This window comes from Ovis aries, chromosome 2, assembly GCF_016772045.2.
Source record: "Ovis aries strain OAR_USU_Benz2616 breed Rambouillet chromosome 2, ARS-UI_Ramb_v3.0, whole genome shotgun sequence".
NCBI lineage: Eukaryota > Metazoa > Chordata > Mammalia > Artiodactyla > Bovidae > Ovis > Ovis aries.
In genome coordinates, this window is record NC_056055.1 from 194,723,751 (window position 1) to 194,747,006 (window position 23,256).

The 23,256-nt window shown below is 36.1% G+C and overlaps 1 long non-coding RNA gene across 1 annotated transcript in view; it reads left to right on the forward strand.

The window, feature by feature from the left end:
- Nucleotides 1–10,467: 10,467 nt before the first annotated feature.
- Nucleotides 10,468–23,256, forward strand: part of LOC121818551 (uncharacterized) — a 32,207-nt gene continuing 19,418 nt past the window's right edge. Inside the window, exon 1 of the long non-coding RNA XR_006058517.2 lies at nt 10,468–10,900. This is a non-coding gene — a long non-coding RNA (uncharacterized LOC121818551). The remainder of the gene's footprint in view (nt 10,901–23,256) is intronic.

The window sequence follows — 23,256 nt, forward strand, 5'->3', positions numbered from 1 at the left end:
AAGCCTGGTGTGCTGCAGTTCATGGGGTCGCAAAAAGTCGGACATGACTGAGTGACTGAATAACAACATATCTCCTTCATAAACTATACTTGATTAAATCAATCACAATTTTAGTGTCTATATGTTAATATCCTTATATATCATTTACTTACCTATCTACTTTGTGTAAGTAATCTTAATTTTTTTAATTATTTAATGCCGTTTCTCTTTCTGATTGTTCATTATACATCCTTTGTGTTCTTTCTCTTTACCTGGACAGCAAATTATTTGAAGATGGTCCATACCTTTTTTTTTTTTTTTAATCCCCTAAGTTTGTCTAATGCAGTGTAAGTCATGCCATAGTGGCTATTGAGGCTTTATTTGGTTCATAAAAAGTAGAGTAGAGTGTTTACCAAGGGATTGGAAATTTGCAGACTTTGCCTAGACCCGGCTAATTATATTCTTATAAATATCAGCCTTAAACTACAACTTTCTCTTGACTAATTAAGTAAAACCACTGCTGTCTCTATTCTCTGATGAGCTTAATTTACAGATGTGTGTCCTTAACACATGAAAGAGTGTGGACTGGAGGAGTGGACATGGGAGGTGGCCTGGAAGAGTTCATGAAATTGGTGATGACAAAAGCTGTGACAAATACCAGTATTGATAAATGATGTAAAAACGAGGAAGGATGTATGACAGGAAGTGACTTTGTGACCTATAAGTGGGTTTTGAATGATCTCCATTCTCTCTTTTCATATTTTCAGAGACATGTAATTAAACATGAGAAACTATATTGGGATAAATCTATTGGGGGATTAAAAGTTGCAATTGATCCCACCAGTACAACTGACAGGATTGTCTAACATGATCCTTCTTCATCCTCTACATTTTAACCCAAAGGGAAGGACTGAGTAAATTTCTCAGTGTTTCTTAGGTGATGAACACAGATTCCTCCTGTGTTTTAAAGAACCAAGGAAGAAAATATTCAAATAATGTGAAGGAAATTATAAATATTGTGAGTTCAAATTTATGACTCATTTAGATGTTTTGTGACTCTAAAAAAGCGATGTGCAGTTAATTCCTTTTCTTTCTTGATATGTTAAGTATAATGTAACATGCCTCTGAACTTTGCCTTTAGTAGAATTGTCTATCATACTATTTTTGTGTGGTGTTTATCAAATCAGGATACAAATAGAGTTCTTACCCAAATAATTTAGTTGATTAAATATACATCAGTTCTTTCATATACATGTTATGGTTGGTAATGATTTTAGAGTTATCCAGAGTTATGTAGTTGGCTTAAACACAACTGAATGATATGGCTAGAGAAAACATCTCTAATTTTAGATAATTAATATAATGCACAAAGAAACTTTGTAGAGGATGCCTGTGAAGAATAGTGTGAACTTCATAAGTATAAAAGTATTTTTTAAAAGAAGTTGCTGTATTGCTTTCTTAATTTAACTCTTTAAGGTAATGCTTTCATTGAAAGCATTGAGTCTATTTCTGTGTGTAAGGTACAAATACATTAATGTCAAAGATGATACCTATAATAAAACTTCTCTTTTATGAAATCTTGGATTGAAGTTTGGAAAATCTTTTTATCAGTCCAGATGAATACACACACACACACACACACACACACATATATATATATATATATATATGGTAGCAACAGGTGCAAAAGCAAATAAACATATATAAAAATCAGCTAAAACTAGACCTTGAAAAGCTAGGGGGGACTTCAATATCAGTTACCTGATAGAGATGCATAGTACCAGAGGGAGAAGAGGTCACAGATGAACAGACAAGGCATCACAAAGCAGTACAGCCTGTTCTAAATCTGAGCAGTAATAGTTGCTATTTCTATTTAGAAAAATGCCTTCTCTCACCATTATATTCCTAAACTACATACTCCTGGCAATCTTATTTAGAACCACTAGATTCTATGCTTTGTTCTGAACTTGGATTTTTTTTAAAGATACCATTGTCACCTAGAATTGAACATAATCCACCCTTTCATCTTGTACACTTCTAAAAAACTACTGCTATAAAGGCCATGATTTGATATCTAAGGGTCAAGTTTCTAGGGAGGAGACAATAGGAAGGAAGTTTCAATGGGAAATGGAGTCACAGATTATAGGATTATTGATATATTTTGTGAAATAAATAGAATATAGTTATATTACTGGATATGAAATTGCATACCTTTAATATAAAACTCCCAATTTGAAGTTTTAATTAGAGAATGGGTTTATACTTTTTTTTTAAATTTTTATTTTTACTTTATTTTACTTTACAATACTGTATTGGTTTTGCCATACATTGACATGATTCCACCACGAGTGTACATGAGTTCCCAAACATGAACCCCCCTCCCACCTCCCACCCCATATCATCTCTTTGGATCATCCCCATTCACCAGCCCCAAGCATCCTGTATCCTGCATCGAACATAGTCTGGTGATTCGTTTCTTACATGATAGTATAAATGTTTCAATGCCATTCTCCCAGATCATCCCACCCTCTCCCTCCCCCTCAGAGCCCAAAAGTCCACTCTACACATCTGTGTCTCTTTTGCTATCTCACATACAGGGTCATCATTGCCATCTTTCTAAATTCCATATATATGTGTTAGTATACTGTATTGGTATTTTTCTTTCTGGCTTACTTCACTCTGTATAATCGGCTCCAGTTTCATCCATCTCATTAGAACTGATTCAAATGTATTCTTTTTAACGGCTGAGTAATACTCCATTGTGTATATATACCACAGCTTTCTTATCCATTCATCTGCTGATGGACATCTAGGCTGTTTCCATGTCCTGGCAATTATAAACAGTGCTGCGATAATTCCATTCAGTTTAGTCACTCAGTCGTGTCTGACTCTTTGTGATCCAATGGACTGCAGCACTCCAGGCTTCCCTGTCCATCACCAACTCCTGGAGATAGCTCAAATTCATGTCTATCAAGTCAGTGATGCCATCTGATCATCTCATCCTCTGTCATCCACTTCTCCTCCTGCCTTCAGTCTTTCCCAATATCAGGGTCTTTTCCAATGACTCAGTTCTTCACATCATGTGGCCAAGGTATTGGAGCTTCAGCTTCAATATCAGTCCGACTGATTTCCTTTAGGATGGATTGGTTGGATCTCCTTGCAGTCCAAGGGACTCTCAAGAGTCTTCCCCAACACCACAGTTCAAAAGCAGCAATTCTTTGGTACTCAGCTTTCTTTATGGTCCAACTCTTACATCCATACATAACTGATAGAAAAACCATAGCTTTGACTAGATGGACCATTGTTAATGAAGTAATCTCTGCTTTTTAATATGCTATCTAGGTTGGTCATAGCTTTTCTTCCAAGAAGCAAGCATCTTTTAATTTCATGGCTGCAGTCACCATCTGCAGTGGTTTTGGAGCCCAAGAAAACAAAGTCTATCACTGTTTGCATTGTTTCCCCATCTATTTGCCATGAAGTGATGAGACCGGATGCCATGATCTTAATTTTTTGAGTGTTGAGTTGGAAGCCTTGACATTGAGTTTTCAGTTGAGTTATTTTGCTCTCTTATTTTACTTTCTTCAAGAGGCTCATTAGTTTCTCTTCAATTTGTGCCATAAGGGTGGTGTCATCTGCATATCTGAGGTTATTCATATTTCTCCTGGCAATCTTGATTCCAGTTTGTGCTTCATACAGCCTGGCATTGCACATGATTTACTCTCTATATATTTAAATAAGGAAAGTGGCAATATGCAGCCTTGATATACTCCTTTCCCAATTTGGAACAAGACCATTGCTTAATGTCCAGTTCTAACTGTTGCTTCTTGACCGGCATACAGATTTCTCAGGAGGCAGGTAAGCTGATTCACACAGTCAAAGGCTTTAGCGTAGTCAGTGAAGCAATAGTAAATGTTTTTCTGAAATTCTCTTGTTTTTTCTATGATACAATGGATGTTGGAAATCTGATCTCTGGTTCCTCTGTCTTTTGTAAATCCATCTTGAACATCGAAAAGTTCAAAGGTCATGTATTGTTGAAGCCTTGCTTAAAGAGTTTTGAGCATTGCTTTGCTAGTGTATGAGATGAGTGCAATTGTGTGGTAGATTAAAGATTCTTTGTCATTGCCTTTCTTTGGGATTGAAATGAAAACTGATCTTTTCTAGTCCTGTGGCCACTGCCACTGCTGAGTTTTTCAAATTTGATGGCACAATGAGTGCAACACTTTCACAGCATCATCTTTTAGGATTTGAAATAGCTCAACTGGAATTTCATCACCTCCACTAGTTTTGTTTGTAGTGATACTTCCTAAGGCCCACTTGACTTCGCATCCCAAGATATCTCGCTTTCGGTGAGTGATCACACCATTGTGGTTATCTGGGTAATTAGTCTTTTTTGTATGGTTCTTCTGTGTATTCTTGCCACCTCTTCTTAATATCTTCTGCTTCTGTTAGGTCTATAATGTTTCTGTCCTTTATTATGCCCATCTTTGGGTAAGGGTTCCCTTGGTATCTCTAAGTTTCTTGAGGAGATCTCTAGTCTTTCCCATTCTATTGTTCTTCTATTTCTTTGCTTTGATCACTGAGGACAGCTTTCTTATGTTTCCTTGTTATTCTTTGGAACTTTGCATTCATCTAGTAATGCAAATTAGAAAGAGGTGATATAAAAGAAACTCTTGAGGGGAGAATTCCATTGACAGAGGAGCCTGGCATGCTAAAGTCTACTGCATTGCAAAAAGTCAGACATGACTGAAGTGATTTAGCACACAAAAGAAATGGTATTATTTTTTGCCTTGCTCTATGTGTCCACTTGGTATGTATTTTATACACATGGTCTCATTTGGTCTTTACAATGAAGCAATGATTTTAAAATAAATGCATTTAATTCCATAAACACAAAAGTCTGTAAAGCAATTATCCTTCAATAATAAATACATTTAAAAACTAAAGGTATTGAAATCTCTATTATAAATAAATGCTCATAAGGAAACAGGGATTGGAATTGTTTTTTTAACGTGAAAATACTCTATATAAATTAAAAGAGGGAAAAAAGCAATGCTAGCTGAGGGAACAATATGAATAAAACTTGGGAGGTAGGAATTAATCAAGTGTTGGGTGAATATCAATTTGATAAAGCATGAATTCTCAGTGGGAAAGATATTATCCCCAAGCAGACAAAACTGTTTTGGGTAGGATGAGGAGATGGTAGGAAAAAAATCTAAGATATTATAATGGTTTGTGGTCCACCAAAGCTCAGCTATATTCTACAAGATCTTCTTTGTTAGTATTTAATTTCTTTCATTAAGTAGAAACTAAATTAAAGTTAAATAAATATATTTTTTTCTTGGAGGTATGATAATGAAAAGTAGGCTGATAAACACTGGCTAAAAATCTAAAAAATTTGAAAAAATTCATATTATTTTTAATTTAATTGGTAGCAAAAACAGATACGAGTATATGTAATGAAACACTGCAGTGTACATTATATTACTATTATTTGAGTAAGTGTCTATGACTGCAAAGTCAAAGTCCATTGATTTTATTTTGTTCTAGAAGCTAATCCATTTACGTCCCAAGTAAAGCCTTGCTGAGTAAAGGAACTTCTTATAATAGCACTACCAAATAATTGTCTTATCCATACTTACCCATTTATCAGAATCTTGTCCATTTATCAGAATCACTGATAAATGATTTAGTTTCTAAAGGACATTCTTGAAATGAACTGAACACTGAACTGAACACAGAACTCCCAACAATAGCCTAGCCATCATAAAGTAAAAAGAAATTGAGATCCTATTCATTCTTAACTTTCTATTTGGATAGGAGCCTAATATCATTGGCTATATCAAATGTGACATCCACTGTTAACTAAAATCTCAATTTCAAAAATTACTATTAAACCTACTATATATGTGCTGTGGAACTACATTTTCAGCAGCCAAGATAGAATGTTTAATAAATAAAAGAATAATTAAAAAATATTTAAGAGTTCCTTGGAAGCACAAACATAGGTATGACTATATTTAATGAGACATTGCAATGTATGTTAAAAAATGATAACATAATTTTATCTTAACTGAATTTAGTCCAATATGGTTTGAATTTAGTCCAACATGGTTTAGTCCAGTCTGGTTTGAATTTTTTAATATGAAGTTTCTACCTACATACCTTCTTTAAAACATTATGCTACTTGATCATTTGATAACATTTCCATTCATGTGAACATCTGAGTGAGTTTTCAAAATGATGTAAGAAATCCAGCATTGCATACCTTACTCTGAGTTTACATCCCTTCATTAGTTATCAGTCTTTGTTAGAAACAGTAAATTAGAAATGCACTGAATCATATTATTGTCTGTCTCACTTTTAACCTAAATCTCAGTGATATAATAGGATACTTAAAAACATATTGTAATTGCTAAAACAAAAATCATATTTGAAGTAGCCTGCTGATCTACTTATCCAGCAATATCAAAAAGAAAGAAACAGAAGAGAAAAAAAAAAAAGTAAGGGAAGGAAAAATGTTAGATGGTACAGTAAGAGGACTCTGAGTTCACCCCATCTCATGAGTATACCAAAAATAAAGATTATCAATTATTTTACTGCACATGTGTTAAATCTTGCTATTACAATGCAGAAACTACTAAGGTTTGTTACTTTCACTGTTTCCCCCAAACATGAATTATCTGTGGCTCTGTTATGTTTACAAAAGATATGCTCAAAATAAATTGTGATGCAAAAACAAAAGGAAAGATTTTTTCATCACAAAAACACGAGAAAAGATAAAAGTGTTGCAGAATGCATGAATGGCAATGCTAACATAAAATTAAAGATAATTGAGAGTAAGAAGAGTCATTTATTTTTAGAACTAAAAGGTTTATTTAACTGATATATATTAGAGCATATTTACTCCTACCAGAAAATCTACCTGTAAAGAATCTTTATATAATAACAAAGTTTCAAAATACACAAACAAATCTTTCTCTACCTCTTTGACCAAATGTTTTTCAATAAATTAGTTCTGTTTTTAACTATCTCCCACATTCACTTAATTTCCAGCATTGCATCCTTAGATTAATCTACCCAACTCCCAGTCCTATTTATCTGTTTTACTGGGCTAGAACCCAGTGTACTCTGGGTCCTACTGAGACAACAAACCCCTCCACCCCTCATCTAGTTCTGCTGATAGAGCCCTTGTCAAACTATGATTTCATGCATGTTCAGCTGATTGATTCCCTTTCTCTGTCCCGGGTCTACAGTGCTGTATATATGGGGATTACATTATCCAGAATACACACACTCATTGCTTCTCTCCTGGTAATTTAAGGTCAGATGTTTTCTGTCTAAAATAATGTAGTGATAGGAGGATGTACATATGTTCAGAGCCTCAGAGTAACTACCTCAAGGAGGTGGAGAGCCACAGTGGCCTGTCCTTTCACTGGTCTATGTGTCTTTTTCCCAAAATCATGAAAAAGATTTTGGAAGTGGTATAAAACTGATGTTTCTTATTCTGAATTCTGGTTAGATTTTCATACATCCAGTTCAAATAGTCAATTTTGTCCAGAATTCACAGAGAGTTAAGATTAATTCAGGGCTTCCCTGAGGCTCAGACAGTAAATTGTCTATCTGCAATACAGGAGACCCGGGTTCGATCCCTGGGTTGGGAAGTTCCCCTGGAGAAGGAAATGGCAGCCCACTCCAATATTCTTGCCTGAAGAATTCCATGGGCTACAGTCCACAGGGTTGCACAAGGTCAGAAATGACTGAAACAACTTAGCACTCAACACAAGATTTAAATTAATGTTATTTAATAAGTTACATTATACATTAATGTCCTAAAGGCTCTGAGGATTTCTAACATAAAACAAACAAACAAGCAAAAATAAAACAGTTAACTTCATTTAACTAAGAATTTCCAGCTATATTTGCCTAAGTTCCTTTGAATTAATAATATGCATCAACATTAGCATCCTAATTTTAGAATTATTGGAGACCATTTTGAGCAATTCTGATTTACAATAATTTGTTAAAATGTAGCTTGGGCTATTTAATACATCTCTGTCATTATTTGATCCATAGTTTTATTACTAGAAAATGTCAATATGTGGACCATTAAGAGCTCATTTCATAATTTTTCCTACACACAAGAATTTTTAACAATTTCTGACAGATGGCTATGTATCTAGTTAGGAATGTTTTCCTGAAGTCTATTCTATAATCTTCTTCAACCACCTGTTCAAATATCCAGCTGTCCCTCCTAATCAAGAAGTATTTATTTAGATTTACCAAAGAAGAAAATTAAATGTTTAAAAGTAAAAAAAATAATGATTCCTTGACATGTCCTTTTTAGCAACTTACTCAAGGAAAATGAGGTAGACAGTTATTTTCTAGGAGATTTAGAATCTCTAATTCTGTTTTCAAAGCTCAAGTTCTGATTCTAGAAGTATTAATATTGAGACAAAAATGTTCATCTCTATCTTCATTAGGTCTTTCCTCAATGAAAAGTTTTGATATAATTCACAGAGTGATATTTGAATTAAAGATCCACTGAGAACTGCTTGGTACACTTCCTTGGATAAGGAGTAATATTACCGTGTGCTGCATGCTACATTGCTTTAGTCTGCTTCTCTGCTCATGGGATTCTCCAGGCAAGAATACTGGAATGGTTTGCCATGCCTTCCTCTAGGGGATCTTCCCAACTCAGGGATTGAATCAGCATCTCTTATGTTTCCTGCATTGGCAGCTGTGTTCTTTACCACTAGGGCCACCTGGGAAGCCCATAAGTGGAATGTAATCATAGGAAAGATGCTTCAACCATTTTCTGGAATAAGAACAGCTCTGACCTAAGACTCGGGAAGTCTGAGTGGTGGGAAACCTTAGAGGGTGAAGAAGAAATGCTGAGATTTTCCAGCACTTCTTTTATTCGTGTTGATGGCATCAATGTTTCGTAGTTCCTTGAGAAATTTTATTTATCCACATTTAGAACAGAGGAATGGTACTGTAAAATAATACTCTTCTCCTTTACTCAAAACTCTCAACCTAAAATGCCATCAGACACCATTTCTAATATATTTGCTTGGACATTTATGCATTTTCATTTGAAAATACATTTCTTTCAGTGTAGGTATCTCTTTTAGGCCTTTAATTAGAGCTTTATAAAGCATTACATATGCAGGGATTTAGCATATACTAGTTTAATTGTTTTGATTCTAAATTTATCTTAGTCACTTAAAAATTCTTTAGTCTTTGAAGATAGAGATTAAGACTGCACTTCAATTTAACAAACATTTGTATAAGCTTAATATAAGCTTCATGTATTTTAACCTTTATTATTCTCCTAGTAGGAACTGAATGTATTATTTTCTTCTCAGACCTTTTCTTTTTGTCAGAATTTTTATCTTGTCCTTCTAGCAGTTGTTTCATCTCTCGTAAATTCTTGTGCAAAATTTGTATCTGCCAAAAAGATTTTCCAGAGCAATTTTACTAGCTCCAGTCATCTTATGGCATTTTCTCTTAACACCTATGTACTTTGCTAGTCTGCATTTGTTATTCTCCTTAATATGCAGTTTGCATGCATGCTCAGTCTTTTCAGTCATGTCTGACTCTTTGTGACCCTATGGACTATAACCTGTCAGGCTCCTCTGTTCATGGGATTCTCCAGGCAAGAATACTGGAGTGGGTTGCCATGCCTTCCTTCAGGGGATCTTCCCAAGCCAGGGATTGAACCTGGATCCCTTATGTTCCTGCATTGGCAGGTGGGTTCTTTACTACTAGCGCTACCTGGGAAGTGAAATATATGATTTACATAGTTATAATTTATAACTTTATCTTAGCAGGAAGAAGAAAATTATCAGTGTCACAGCTATATGTACAAGACATTAGTGTGTAGAGACTAAAGTCTACATGTGTTACCAATAAACACTATACTTTTATCTCCTTGAGAATATCTTAGCATTTTTTCACTTGTGATTATAATCTGATAGTTTAAATCTTAGAATTAGGTTTGGTTCAAAGTGGAAAGACAAATGAATTCTGAGAAGCACCTCACATCCATAAACTATTATTCATGGAAGATGATATATTCCCAACTGAAAATAGATGTCCTAGATTTTAAGCATTTACAAAAATTCATTGAGAATTATCATAAGCTTCCATAATTTAGCCTCTTGTGTCTCTAGCTCCCTTTTCATCTCTTTTAATCAAATAGGAATAGATAATCTATATTTTCAAGAATTTCAAGGTTTAAAGGAAACCTAGGTAACAACCTTCTGAGTTTTTAATTTTTATTTCTAAATTAATTGATTCTAAATCAAATGATTAATCAAGAATAAAGATGGAAATTTAGTTAACATTCCGCACCCTCCCCCACCCCCCACCCCCTCCACCGCCAGACTGAAGACCAACACTGGGCCAAAGAACTAAATGGGCCCCTTGTTACTTACTCAGCTGAATTGATTTTACTCACCCAATTGCAGGAAAAAGCAGCTGGAGGTCTGTAGAGGCAGAGCAGTGCTAAGGAGCATACGCTGTGGAGGTGTCTTTCTGTTAACAGTGAAATACATCTCAGAGATGGAGCCACACAAACAGTAACTTCTGACACATTAATCTCACTTGATGGAGTCACCAGATCTCTTGTTATTCTTGCATTAACGAAAGTTTGGTTTGTTGAAGCTGCTGGAGAGAGAGACCAGGAGTTTACATTTTTTATTCTCTCTAGTGAGAAGCCTACTCAAGAAAAAAAATGAGAAAGTGAGAACAATGTCTCTTCTAACAAAGTGCTAAGGAAGACCCGAAGGATATTGAAGGACAATGTACCCAAACTGTTTTTGGAGAAGTGGCCAACATGGGACAGGATTTTCCATGTTTGATGATAAACAGCAAGGAGAAAAAAACTACATACATGGCACCATACAAACCTGAACAAAATGTAAGTAGAACATAGCACACAAAATAGTGTTCAAAACATTGATTCTAGAAAGCAGTTGAAAATACTACTTCTAAATAAGTTGCTCTTGCAAAGAAATGAAAGAAAACATAGACTACTTGAAATAGGAATTGATAAAGCAATAGAAAGACATGAAAAATGATTTCACAGGGTTATGAAAAGAAATAGGGGAATAATGATACTAACAACTTAAAAACATTTACATGTAAAAAGATGCAGAATGGATATGCAAAAAAATAAACAAACAGCAAAGTCAGTGAACTAAAATATAGCCTCAAGAACAATCATAAGGAAGAGCACAAACTACAAGAGATGAAAATCAACAGAGAAAAGTGAATAGACATGGCCGGAGGTGGAGGGAAGATGATAAAATCTGTATGTTTGCAAAAGAAATTCAGACAAATTAAATGGACACAAATTCACAAATAAAAGAATATTTTTTTATGTAAGGAAAGAAATGTAGTTAGTCTAAAGGAAATCACTTTGTATATGATAAAGATCAATCACAAGGCACTTCTTGGTAAAATTTTTGAACTTCAAGGCAAAAATATCAATTTCTGTGAATGTTCAGGCTGTGCAGCAGGTGAACAGAAACGAAAAATTTAAAAACACAAATGTAAGCTTATTGCAGCTAAAAGGGAGTCTAAAATATAGACAGTTTTGTAGGAAGAGGGTATGCTGAGAACTGTGTGAATGGTCAATTTACACACAAAATTAACAGCAAGATGTTCATACACGTTCAAGAGTCCAAGATTTTTCATCAACAGTTTTAGGGGTGCCATTTATATTGTTGTACATATGGATGGACTTGTGATAGCACAGACTCACAGACTGGTGAGTCTGCCTGTGCTTCAAATAAAAGAAATAAAAGCAGTAGGAAAAGATCCAGTTAAACAGAAACAAATCAAAGTATAGTATCTAATAAATGAAAAAGTCTAATATTTAATAGTTTGTCTAGAAAATAAAAGCAGTAGGATATTAAATATTATTATACAAAAATCACGTCATGTTTCTATAACAAAAAAAGTGAAATAATTAAACAAAATTTAGGAAAAAAAATTACTTTGGACAGGGAGAGAAGACATTAACATAACCACTGGACATTTTTTTTTTAAGTAAGAAAGCAGAAATGCCATCAGTTTAAGAACTAATCTTTTATAAACAGTGAAAGAGATTACTCCTTGTATTAATCAAGAAGAGAAAATATTAATACATATATTTGTAATTAGGAATAAAAAAGTATATAATCACAGAGGAGTAATAAAAAGTATTATATTAAAGTGATTTTTACCAACAATATGAAGAAATGAAATGAAAATTTGGATAAATATATCAATCTTCTAGAAAACTATAGATTTAAAAAATTGATTCAAAACCCAAAGACATTAAATAGAACTGTATCGGGGGAAGGAGGTAAAGATGGCGGAGGAATAGGACGGGAAGACCACTTTCTCCCTCACAAATTCCTCAAAAGAACATTTCAACACCGAGCAAACTCCACAAAACAACTTCTGTAGGCTGGCAGAGGACATCAGGCAACCAGAAAAGCAGACCATTGTCTTCAAAAACAGGTAGGAAAAAATATAAAAGATGAAAAAGGAGACAAAGGAGGTGGGGAGGGAGCTCCGTCCTGGGAAGGGAAGCGCGTCCCGGGAAGGGAATTTTAAGAAGAGAGGTTTCCAAACACCAGGAAACACTCTCCCTGCCGAGTCTGTGGCGAGCCTTGGAAACACAGAGGGCAACATAACAGGAAGGAAAAATAGATAAATAAATAATTAAAACCAACAGATTACAAGCCCAACAGTAACTCCCCCAGCAGAAAAGCAGCACAGACGCCTGCATCCACCATTGGGAAGTGGGGGCAGGGCAGGGACGCGCGGGAGGCATGGGCTGCAGTGCTTTGTAAGAATCAGGCAGGAACGCCCCACGCGCAACCAGAATGATCTAACTTGGGCTAGCAAACCAGACTGTGGGATAGCTACCACACGAAAAGCTCGAACATAAGACACCGCCAGGACCGAGCACAGAACAAAGGACGGAATGGAAAAAGCCGGTTGCAGACCATCCCCCGCCAGGGACAGGCAGCCAGAGCCGTAAGGACTGGAAAGGGGCAATTGCAGACCCGGACAGACTTTACTTACCTAACTGCAAGCAGGCTTCTTTGCTAAGACTTCTGGGGGTGCTGGACAGTCACAATCTGCCTCACGGTGTGGGGGGGGAAGCCAGCGGTCCACCCAGAAAGCTGAGCAGCAGCGGCAGAAAAGGTGACAAGCCACGGCGATCTCGCTCGCCAAACTCCTGAGCTACTCGGACCTGGGAAGGGCACAAAGCGCAGTCCCAGCCGAATCTGTGCCTCTGAGGGCTGCCTGCGCGCCAAACCTGAGTGGCTTGGACCGGGGAAGTGCACGCAGCATGGGGCTGGCCCCAGACGTTCCCGGCTGAGCATCGTAGAGCCGGAGCGGTTTGTGCGCCGCGAGAAGGGACAGGTCAAGCGGGGCTGAGACACTGTGTGCACACGACAGTGCTATTTGTTTGCAGCATCCCCCCTCCCCACAGCGAGACTGAACTAGTGAGCCTAAAAAACCAGCAAACAGAAGAAGTTAAACAGAGGGAACCACCCTGGAAGTGATCCCACATGGCCCACAACATCAGAGAAGGGCCAGAAATATTTTACTATTTTTAAAATCATTCCTTTTTTTTGTATTGTTTTTTGTTTTTTTTTTTCTTTTTTTTTGTCTAACTTTTTTTTAATTGTTAAGTCTTCTATTTCTCCTCTAATTTTTATTTCTATAATCTACTATTACTATTTAAAAAAAAAAGACTTTTTTTTTTAAAGGCAAACACCATACATAGTCTTTGGGTGGTTGTTGGTGGTTTTTTGTTTGTTTGTTTGTTTGTTTTTGTTGTTTTTTGTTTGTTTTTTAATAATTCTTGTTTTTTTTTTCTTCTTCCTTTTTCCTTCTGCTTTTCTTTAATATTGTATCTTTGAAAATCCAACCTCTACTCTAGATTTATAATCTTTGCTCTTAGGTTTTTGTTGTCAATTTTCTACATTTAAAAACCCAAACTTCACTACCCAAGTTTACCTGAGAGTGAGATTACTGGCTTGACCACTCTCTCCTCCTTTGGGCTCTCCTTTTTCTCCACCAGGTGGCCTCTGTCTCTTTTCTCCCCCATCTCTTTTCTATCCAACTCTGTGAATCTCTGTGTGTTCCAGACGGTAGAGAACACCTAAGGAACTGGTTACTGGCAGGATTTGTCTCTCTCCTTCTCATTCCTCTCTCTTATCCTCCTGGTCACCTCTGTCTACTTCCTCCCTCTCCTCTTCCCCGTATAACTCTGTAAATACCTCTGAGCGGTCCAGACTATGGAGCGCACATAAGGAAGTGACTACTGGCTAGCTTGCTCTCTCCTCTTTTGATCTCACCGCATCTCATTCCAGTTACCTCTAACTATGCCCTCCATCTTCTCTTCTCCTTGTAACTCAGTGAACCTCTCTGAGTGTCCCTCAATGTGGAGAAACTTTTCATCTTTAACCTAGATGTTTTATCATCGGTGCTGTATAGATGGAGAAGTCTAGAGGCTACTGTAAAAATAAAACTGAAAACCAGAATCAGGAGGCTTAAATCCAAAGCCTGAAAACATTAGAGAACTCTTGAATTCAGGGAACATTAAGCAATAGGAGCCCACCTAATGCCTTCATACCTACACCGAAACCAAGCTCCACCCAAGGGCCAACAAGTTCCAAAACAAGACATACCACGCAAATTCTCCAGCAACACAGGAACACTCCACTGAGCTTCAATATACAGGCAGCTCAAAATTATTCCAAAACCTTTGATATCTCATAACCCATTACTGGTCACTCAACTGCACTCCAGAGAGAGGAAACCCAACTCCACCCACCAGAACTCCAACACAAGCCTCCATAACCAGGAAACCTAGACAAGCCACTGATACAACCCCACCCACAGTGAGGAAGCTCCATAATAAAGAGAACTCCACAAATTACCAGAATATAAAAAGGCCACCCCAAACACAGCAATATAACCAAGATGAAGAGACAGAGGAATAATCAGCAGGTAAAGGAACAGGAGAGTTGCCCACCAAACCAAACAAAAGAGGAAGAAGTAGGGAATCTACCTGAGAAGGAATTCCAAATATTGATAGTGAAAATGATCCAAAATCTTGAAATCAAAATGGAATCACAGATAAATAGCCTAGAGACAAGGATTGAGAAGATGCAAGAAAGGTTTAACAAGGACCTAGAAGAAATAAAAAGAGTCAAAATATAATGAATAACGCAATAAATGAGATCAGAAACACTCTGGAGCCAACAAATAGTAGAATAAGGAGGCAGAAGATAGGATTAGTGCAATAGAAGATAGAATGGTAGAAATAAATGAATCAGAGAGGAAACAAGAAAAACGAATTAAAAGAAATGAGGACAATCTCAGAGACCTGCAGGACAATATGAAACGCTCCAACATTCGAATTATAGGAGTCCCAGAAGAAGAAGACAGAAAGAAAGATCATGAGAAAATCCTTGAGGAGAAAATAGTTGAAAACTTCCCTAAAATGGGGAAGGAAATAATCACCCAAGTCCAAGAAACACAGAGAGTTCCAAATAGGATAAACCCAAGGCAAAACACCCCAAGACACATATTAATCAAATTAACAAAGATCAAACACAAAGAATAAATATTAAAAGCAGCAAGGGAAAAACAACAAATAACACACAAGGGGATTCCCATAAGGATAACAGCTGATCTTTCAATAGAAACTCTTCAGGCCAGAATGGAATGGCAAGACATACTTAAAGTGCTGAAAGACAATAACCTACAGCCCAGATTACTGTACCCAGAAAGGATCTCATTCAAATATGAAGGAGAAATCAAAAGCTTTACAGACAAGCAAAAGCTGGGAGAATTCAGCACCACCAAACCAGCTCTCCAACAAATTCTAAAGGATATTCTCTAGACAGGAAACACAAAAGGGGTGTATAAACCCAAACCCAAAACAATAAAGTAAATGGTAATGAGATCATACTTATCAATAATTACCTTAAACGTAAATGGGTTGAACGCCCCAACCAAAAGACAAAGACTGGCCGAATGGATACAAAAAGAAGACCCCTCTATATGCTGCTTACAAGAGACCCACCTCAAAACAAGGGACACATACAGACTGAAAGTGAAGGGCTGGAAAAAGATATACCACGCAAATAGAGACCAAAAGAAAGCAGGAGTGGCAATACTCATATCCGATAAAATAGACTTTAAAACAAAGGCTGTGAAAAGAGACACAGAAGGCCACTACATAATGATCAAAGGAACAATCCAAGAAGAAGATATAACAATTATAAATATATATGCACCCAATATAGGAGCACCACAATATGTAAGACAAATGCTAACAAGTATGAAAGGGGAAATCAACAGTAACACAATAATAGTGGGAGACTTTAATACCCCACTCACACCTATGGACAGATCAACTAAACAGAAAATTAACAAAGAAAACGCAAACTTTAAATGATACATTAGATCAATTAGACCTAATTGATATCTATAGGACATTTCACCCTGAAACAATGAATTTCACCTTTTTTCCAAGTGCTCATGGAACCTTCTCCAGGATAGATCACATCCTGGGCCATAAATCTAAACTTGATAAATTCAAAAAATTGAAATCATTCCAAGCATCTTTTCCGACCATAAGGCATTAAGATTAGATCTCAATTACAGGAGAAAAACTATTAAAAATTCCAACATATGGAGGTTGAACTACACACTTCTGAATAACCAACAAATCACAGAAGAAATCAAAAAGAAATCAAAATATGCATAGAAACAAATGAAAATGAAAACACAACAACCCAAAACCTGTGGGACACTATAAAAGCAGGGCTAAGAGGAAAGTTCATAGCAATACAGGCATACCTCAAGAAACAAGAAAAAAGCCAAATAGATAACCTAACTCTACAAATAAAGCAACTAGAAAAAGAAGAATTGGAGAACCCCAGAGTTAGTAGAAGGAAAGAAATCTTAAAAATTAGTGCAGAAATAAATGCAAAAGAAACAAAAGAGACCATAGCAAAAATCAACAAAGCCAAAAGCTGCTTCTTTGAAAGGATAAATAAAATTGACAAACCATTAGCCAGACTCATCAAGAAGCAAAGAGAGAAAAATCAAATCAATAAAATTAGAAATGAAAATGGAGAGATCACAACAGACAACACAGAAATACAAAGGATCATAAGAGACTACTATCAGCAGTTGTATGCCAATAAAATGGACAACGTGGAAGAAATGGACAAATTCTTAGAAAAGTACAATTTTCCAAAACTGAACCAGAAAGAAATAGAAAATCTTAACAGACCCATCACAAGCACGGAAATTGAAACTGTAATCAGAAATCTTCCAGCAAACAAAAGCCCAGGTCCAGACGGCTTCACAGCTGAATTCTACTAAAAATTTTGATAAGAGCTAACACCTATCCTCCTCAAACTCTTCCAGAAAATTGCAGAGGAAGGTAAACTTCCAAACTCATTCTATGAGGCCACCATCACCCTAATACCAAAACCTGACAAAGATGTCACAAAAAAAGAAAACGACAGGCCAATATCACTGATGAACATAGATGTAAAAATCCTCAACAAAATTCTAGCAATCAGAATCCAACAACACATTAAAAAGATCATACACCATGACCAAGTGGGCTTTATCCCCGGGATGCAAGGATTCTTCAATATCCGCAAATCAATCAATGTAATTCACCACATTAACAAATTGAAAAATAAAAACCATATGATTATCTCAAGAGATGCAGAGAAGGCCTTTGACAAAATTCAACATCCATTTATGATAAAAACTCTCCAGAAAGCAGGAATAGAAGGAACATACCTCAACATAATAAAAGCTATATATGACAAACCCACAGCAAACATTATCCTCAATGGTGAAAAATTGAAAGCATTTCCTCTAAAGTCAGGAACAAGACAAGCATGTCCACTTTCACCGCTACTATTCAACATAGTTCTGGAAGTTTTGGCCACAGCAATCAGAGCAGAAAAAGAAATAAAAGGAATCCAAATTGGAAAAGAAGAAGTAAAACTTTCACTGTTTGCAGATGACATGATCCTCTACATAGAAAACCCTAAAGACTCCACCAGAAAATTACTAGAGCTAATCACTGAATATAGTAAAATTGCAGGATATAAAATCAACACACAGAAATCCCTTGCATTCCTATACACTAATAATGAGAAAGTAGAAAAAGAAATTAAGGAAACAATTCCATTCACCATTGCAACGAAAAGAATAAAATACTTAGGAATATATCTACCTAAAGAAACTAAAGACCTATATATAGAAAACTATAAAACACTGATGAAAGAAATCAAAGAGGACACTAATAGATGGAGGAATATACCATGTTCATGGATCAGAAGAATCAATATAGTGAAAATGAGTATACTACCCAAAGCAATTTACAAATTCAATGCAATCCCTATCAAGCTACCAGCCATATTTTTCACAGAACTAGAACAAATAATTTCAAGATTTGTATGGAAATACAAAAAAACCTCGAATTGCCAAAGCAATCTTGAGAAAGAAGAATGGAACTGGAGGAATCAACTTGCCTGACTTCAGGCTCTACTACAAAGCCACAGTCATCAAGACAGTATGGTACTGGCACAAAGACAGACATATAGATCAATGGAACAAAATAGAAAGCCCAGAGATAAATCCACACACATATGGACACCTTATCTTTGACAAAGGAGGCAAGAATATACAATGGAGTAAAGACAATCTCTTTAACAAGTGGTGCTGGGAAAACTGGTCAACCACTTGTAAAAGAATGAAAGTACATCACTTTCTAACACTGCACACAAAAATAAACTCAAAATGGATTAAAGATCTAAATGTAAGACCAGAAACTATAAAACTCCTAGAGGAAAACATAGGCAAAACACTCTCAGACATAAATCACAGCAGGTTCCTCTATGATCCACCTCCCAGAATGCTGGAAATAAAAGCAAAAATAAACAAATGGGATCTAATTAAAATTAAAAGCTTCTGCACAACAAAGGAAAATATAAGCAAGGTGAAAAGACAGCCTTCTGAATGGGAGAAAATAATAGCAAATGAAGCAACTGACAAACAACTAATCTCAAAAATATACAAGCAGCTTATGCAGCTCAATTCCAGAAAAATAAACGACCCAATCAAAAGATGGGCCAAAGAACTAAATAGACATTTCTCCAAAGAAGACATACGGATGGCTAACAAACACATGAAAAGATGCTCAACATCACTAATTATTAGAGAAATGCAAATCAAAACCACAATGAGGTACCACTTCACACCAGTCAGAATGGCTGTGATCCAAAAATCTGCAAGCAATAAATGCTGGCGGGGGTGTGGAGAAAAGGGAACCCTCCTACACTGTTGGTGGGAATGCAAACTAGTACAGCCACTATGGAGAAGAGTGTGGAGATTCCTAAATAAAATTGCAAATAGAACTACCGTATGACCCAGCAATCCCAGTGCTGGGCATACACACCGAGGAAACCAGAATTGAAAGAGACACATGTACCCCAATGTTCATCGCAGCACTGTTTATAATAGCCAGGACATGGAAACAACCTAGATGTCCATCAGCAGATGAATGGATAAGAAAGCGGTGGTACATATACACAATGGAGTATTACTCAGCCGTTAAAAAGAATTCATTTGAATCAGTTCTGATGAGATGGATGAAACTGGAGCCGATTATACAGAGTGAAGTAAGCCAGAAAGAAAAACAATTCAGTATACTAACACATATATATGGAATTTAGAAAGATGGCAATGACGACCCTGAATGCAAGACAGCAAAAAAGACACAGATGTGTATAACAGACTTTTGGACTCTGAGGGAGAGGGAGAGGGTGGGATGATTTGGGAGAATGGCATTCTAACATGTATACTATCATGTAAGTATTGAATCGCCAGTCTATGTCTGACGCAGGGTGCAGCATGCTTGGGGCTGGTGCATGGGGATGACCCAGAGAGATGTTATGGGGAGGGAGGTGGGAGGGGGGTTCATGTTTGGGAACGCCTGTAAGAATGAAAGATTTTAAAATTAAAAAAGAAATAAATAACTAAAAAAAAAATAAAAAATAAAAAATAAATAGAACTGTATCTGTTTTAATACTCTTTATGTATAAGCTCCAAAAACAAATGAAACAAATCAAAATTTCAAGTTCATATATTTAAACAAATAAATTTTCTGTTTAAATAATATTAGAGCACAGAAAACAAAAGAACATTCCACGTGTTTAGAAAGATGATAAAACTTTAAACTTTGAACAATATAAAAGAAAGCATAAAATTTTTTATAAACAAAATATTAGATAATAAATTTGAGCACTATACCAAAATCAGTGTCACTTGGTCCCATCCCTATTCTGCTATCCCTGAGAGTTATATAATGCTGTAATAATAGTGAATACATTATTGCAATTCATCATATTAAAAAGTTAAATGAGAAAAGCAGTATTATTATATTTTTAATCTATAAAGATATTTGATAACAATGAAAACCGTCCTGTCAAAACTCATTAGTGAAATAAAACTAGAAAGATTGTTTCCTAAAGGGAAGTATTATGTTTAATAGGAAACAATCGGAACGTTTTCTTTAAAGGCAAAACAACATAAGAATGTCAGTCTTTATCATTTCTAGACATAGGCCATTAAGCAAAATGAATTGAAATATAACTAACCAAGCTGAGATAGTAAAATTTAAATCATTTGCAAAGAAAATCAGCTTTAGAAAAATGATGTGTCCAAGGAACTTAGTAAGTAGCTTATCATGAATTAAATAGAATCACAAAGGTTCTCTTTGTTTTTGTAGTTTATTTTAATTAAAATTAGATCTGAATATGGTTTACAAATTTCTATAGTTATACAGGTTTTTAACAAAAAAAATAAAGAGTAGAGACAATCAATTTTACTTACTTTTCCTGACTATTGAATATTTATCTCCACTATCTAATGAGTGACATTCTTTTTCAGCTTTAAGTATAAATTTTGAATTCTTAGTAGGGAGAAAGTACTTAGTTCTTTTTCCTATTCCAGTCTCATGTGACTGCTTGATTTCCATTCTATCATTTTCTAACAGAGTTTTATGGTTATTTTGGTTAGACTGAAAAGCAATATTTTGGTGAATATTGATATGATTGTATAATTGCCATATACAGTTGAGCAGGGTACTAAACTAGCAGTCTCCAGCAGTTTGACACCAGGGATTGGTTTCATGTAAAACAATTTTTCCATGGATGGGGTTTGGGGTGAAGATTCAGGTGGTAGTGTGAACCATGGGAAATGATGGGAAGCGGCAGATGAAGTTTTGCTACCTGGCCCTTGGCGCATCTCCTGCTCTGCCTCCTGGTTCCTAACAGGTCGAAGGTTGGGTACCCCTGTACTAAACCATTGTTAGTTTATTTTCCCTATGCAAACCTTGAATCACAAACACGTTTTTAAGTAGGTGACAAAAACCCCAGAAATCTTAAATATTTGACAGATTTGACTACAAAACCTGGAATGATATATCCATGATACATGTGTATGTATTTCAAGCAAATCATAGATACATTTTAAAAGGTTTTCTTTCCTTAAAGGAAGAAAGAGTCAGTTAGTCAGTCAGTTCAGTCACTCAGTCATGTCCAACTCTTTGCGACCCCATGGACTGCAGCACAACAGGCTTCCCTGTCCATCACCCACTCCTGGAGTTTACTCAAACTCATGTCCACTGAGTCAGTGATGCCATCCAATCATCTCATCCTGTGTCGTCCCCTTCTCCTGCCCTCCAACTTTCCCAGCATCAGGGTCTTTTCAAATGAGTCAGCTCTTCATATCAGGTGGCCAAAGTATTGGAGTTTCAGCTTCCACATCAGTCCTTCCAATGAACACCCAGGACTGATCTTCTTTAGGATGGACTGGATGGACTTCCTTGCAGGCCAAAGGACTCTCAAGAGTCTTCTCCAACACCAGTCCAAAAGCATCAATTCTTCAGTGCTCAGCTTTCTTCACAGTCCAACTCTCATATCCATACATGACTACTGGAAAAACCATAGCTTTGACTAGACAGATTTTTGTTGGCAAAGTAATGTCTCTGCTTTTTAGTGTGCTATCTAGGTTGGTCATAACTTTCCTTCCAAGGAGTAAGCGTTTTTTAATTTCATGGCTGCAGTCACCATCTGCAGTGATTTTGGAGCCAATAAATAAATAAATAAATAAATAAATAAATAAATAAAGTCAGCCACTGTTTCCACTGTTTCTCCATCTATTCACCATGAAGTGATGGGACTGGATGCCATGATTTTAGTTTTGAATGTTGAGTCTTAAGCCAGCTTTTTCACTCTCCTCTCACTTTCATCAAGAGGCTCTTTAGTTCGTCACTTTCTGCCATAAGTGGTGTCATCTGCATATCTGAGGTTATTGATATTTCTCCCAGCAATCTTGATTCCAGCCTGTGCTTCCTCCAGCCTGGCATTTTGCATGATGTACTCTGCATATAACTTAAATAAGCAGGTGACAATATGTAGCCTTGACGTACTCCATTCCCAATTTGGAACCAGTCTGTTTTTCCATGTCCAGTTCTAACTGTTGCTTCCTGACCTGCATACAGATTTCTCAAGAGGCAGGTCAGGTGGTCTGGTATTCCCATCTCTTTCAGAATTTTCCACAGCTTATTGTGATCCACACAGTCAAAGGTTTTGGCATAGTCAGTAAAGCAGAAATAGATGTTTTTTTTTCTGGAAATTTCTTTTTTTTTTTTTTAATAATCCAGTGGATGTTGGCAATTTGATCTCTGGTTCCTCTGCCTTTTCTAAAACCAGCTTAAACATCTGGAAATTCATGGTTCACATATTGCTAAAGCCTGGCTTGGAGAATTTTGAGCATTACTTTGCTAGCATGTGAGATAAGTGTAATTGCATGGTAGTTTGAGCATTCTTGGCATTGCCTTTCTTTGGGATTGGAATGAAAACTGTCCGTTTCCAGTCCCGTGGCCACAGCTGAGTTTTCCAAATTTGCTGGCATATTGACTGCAGCACTTTCAGAAGAAGACTGTGATCATTCAAGTCAATAAGAATAAGTGAATTCTTCACTAAAAGGAAAAACAATGAACTAATGTAAATCATAAAAGACTAACTTGAAAAGAAAAACACAAAAGTATATATACCATCTCTAACAAACAGTTCTTAAAATACTAATAAAATATCCGCAAGTGTAATATTATTCTTGTCAAATTACCAATAATTAAAAAAATAAATAGCACCCATTCTT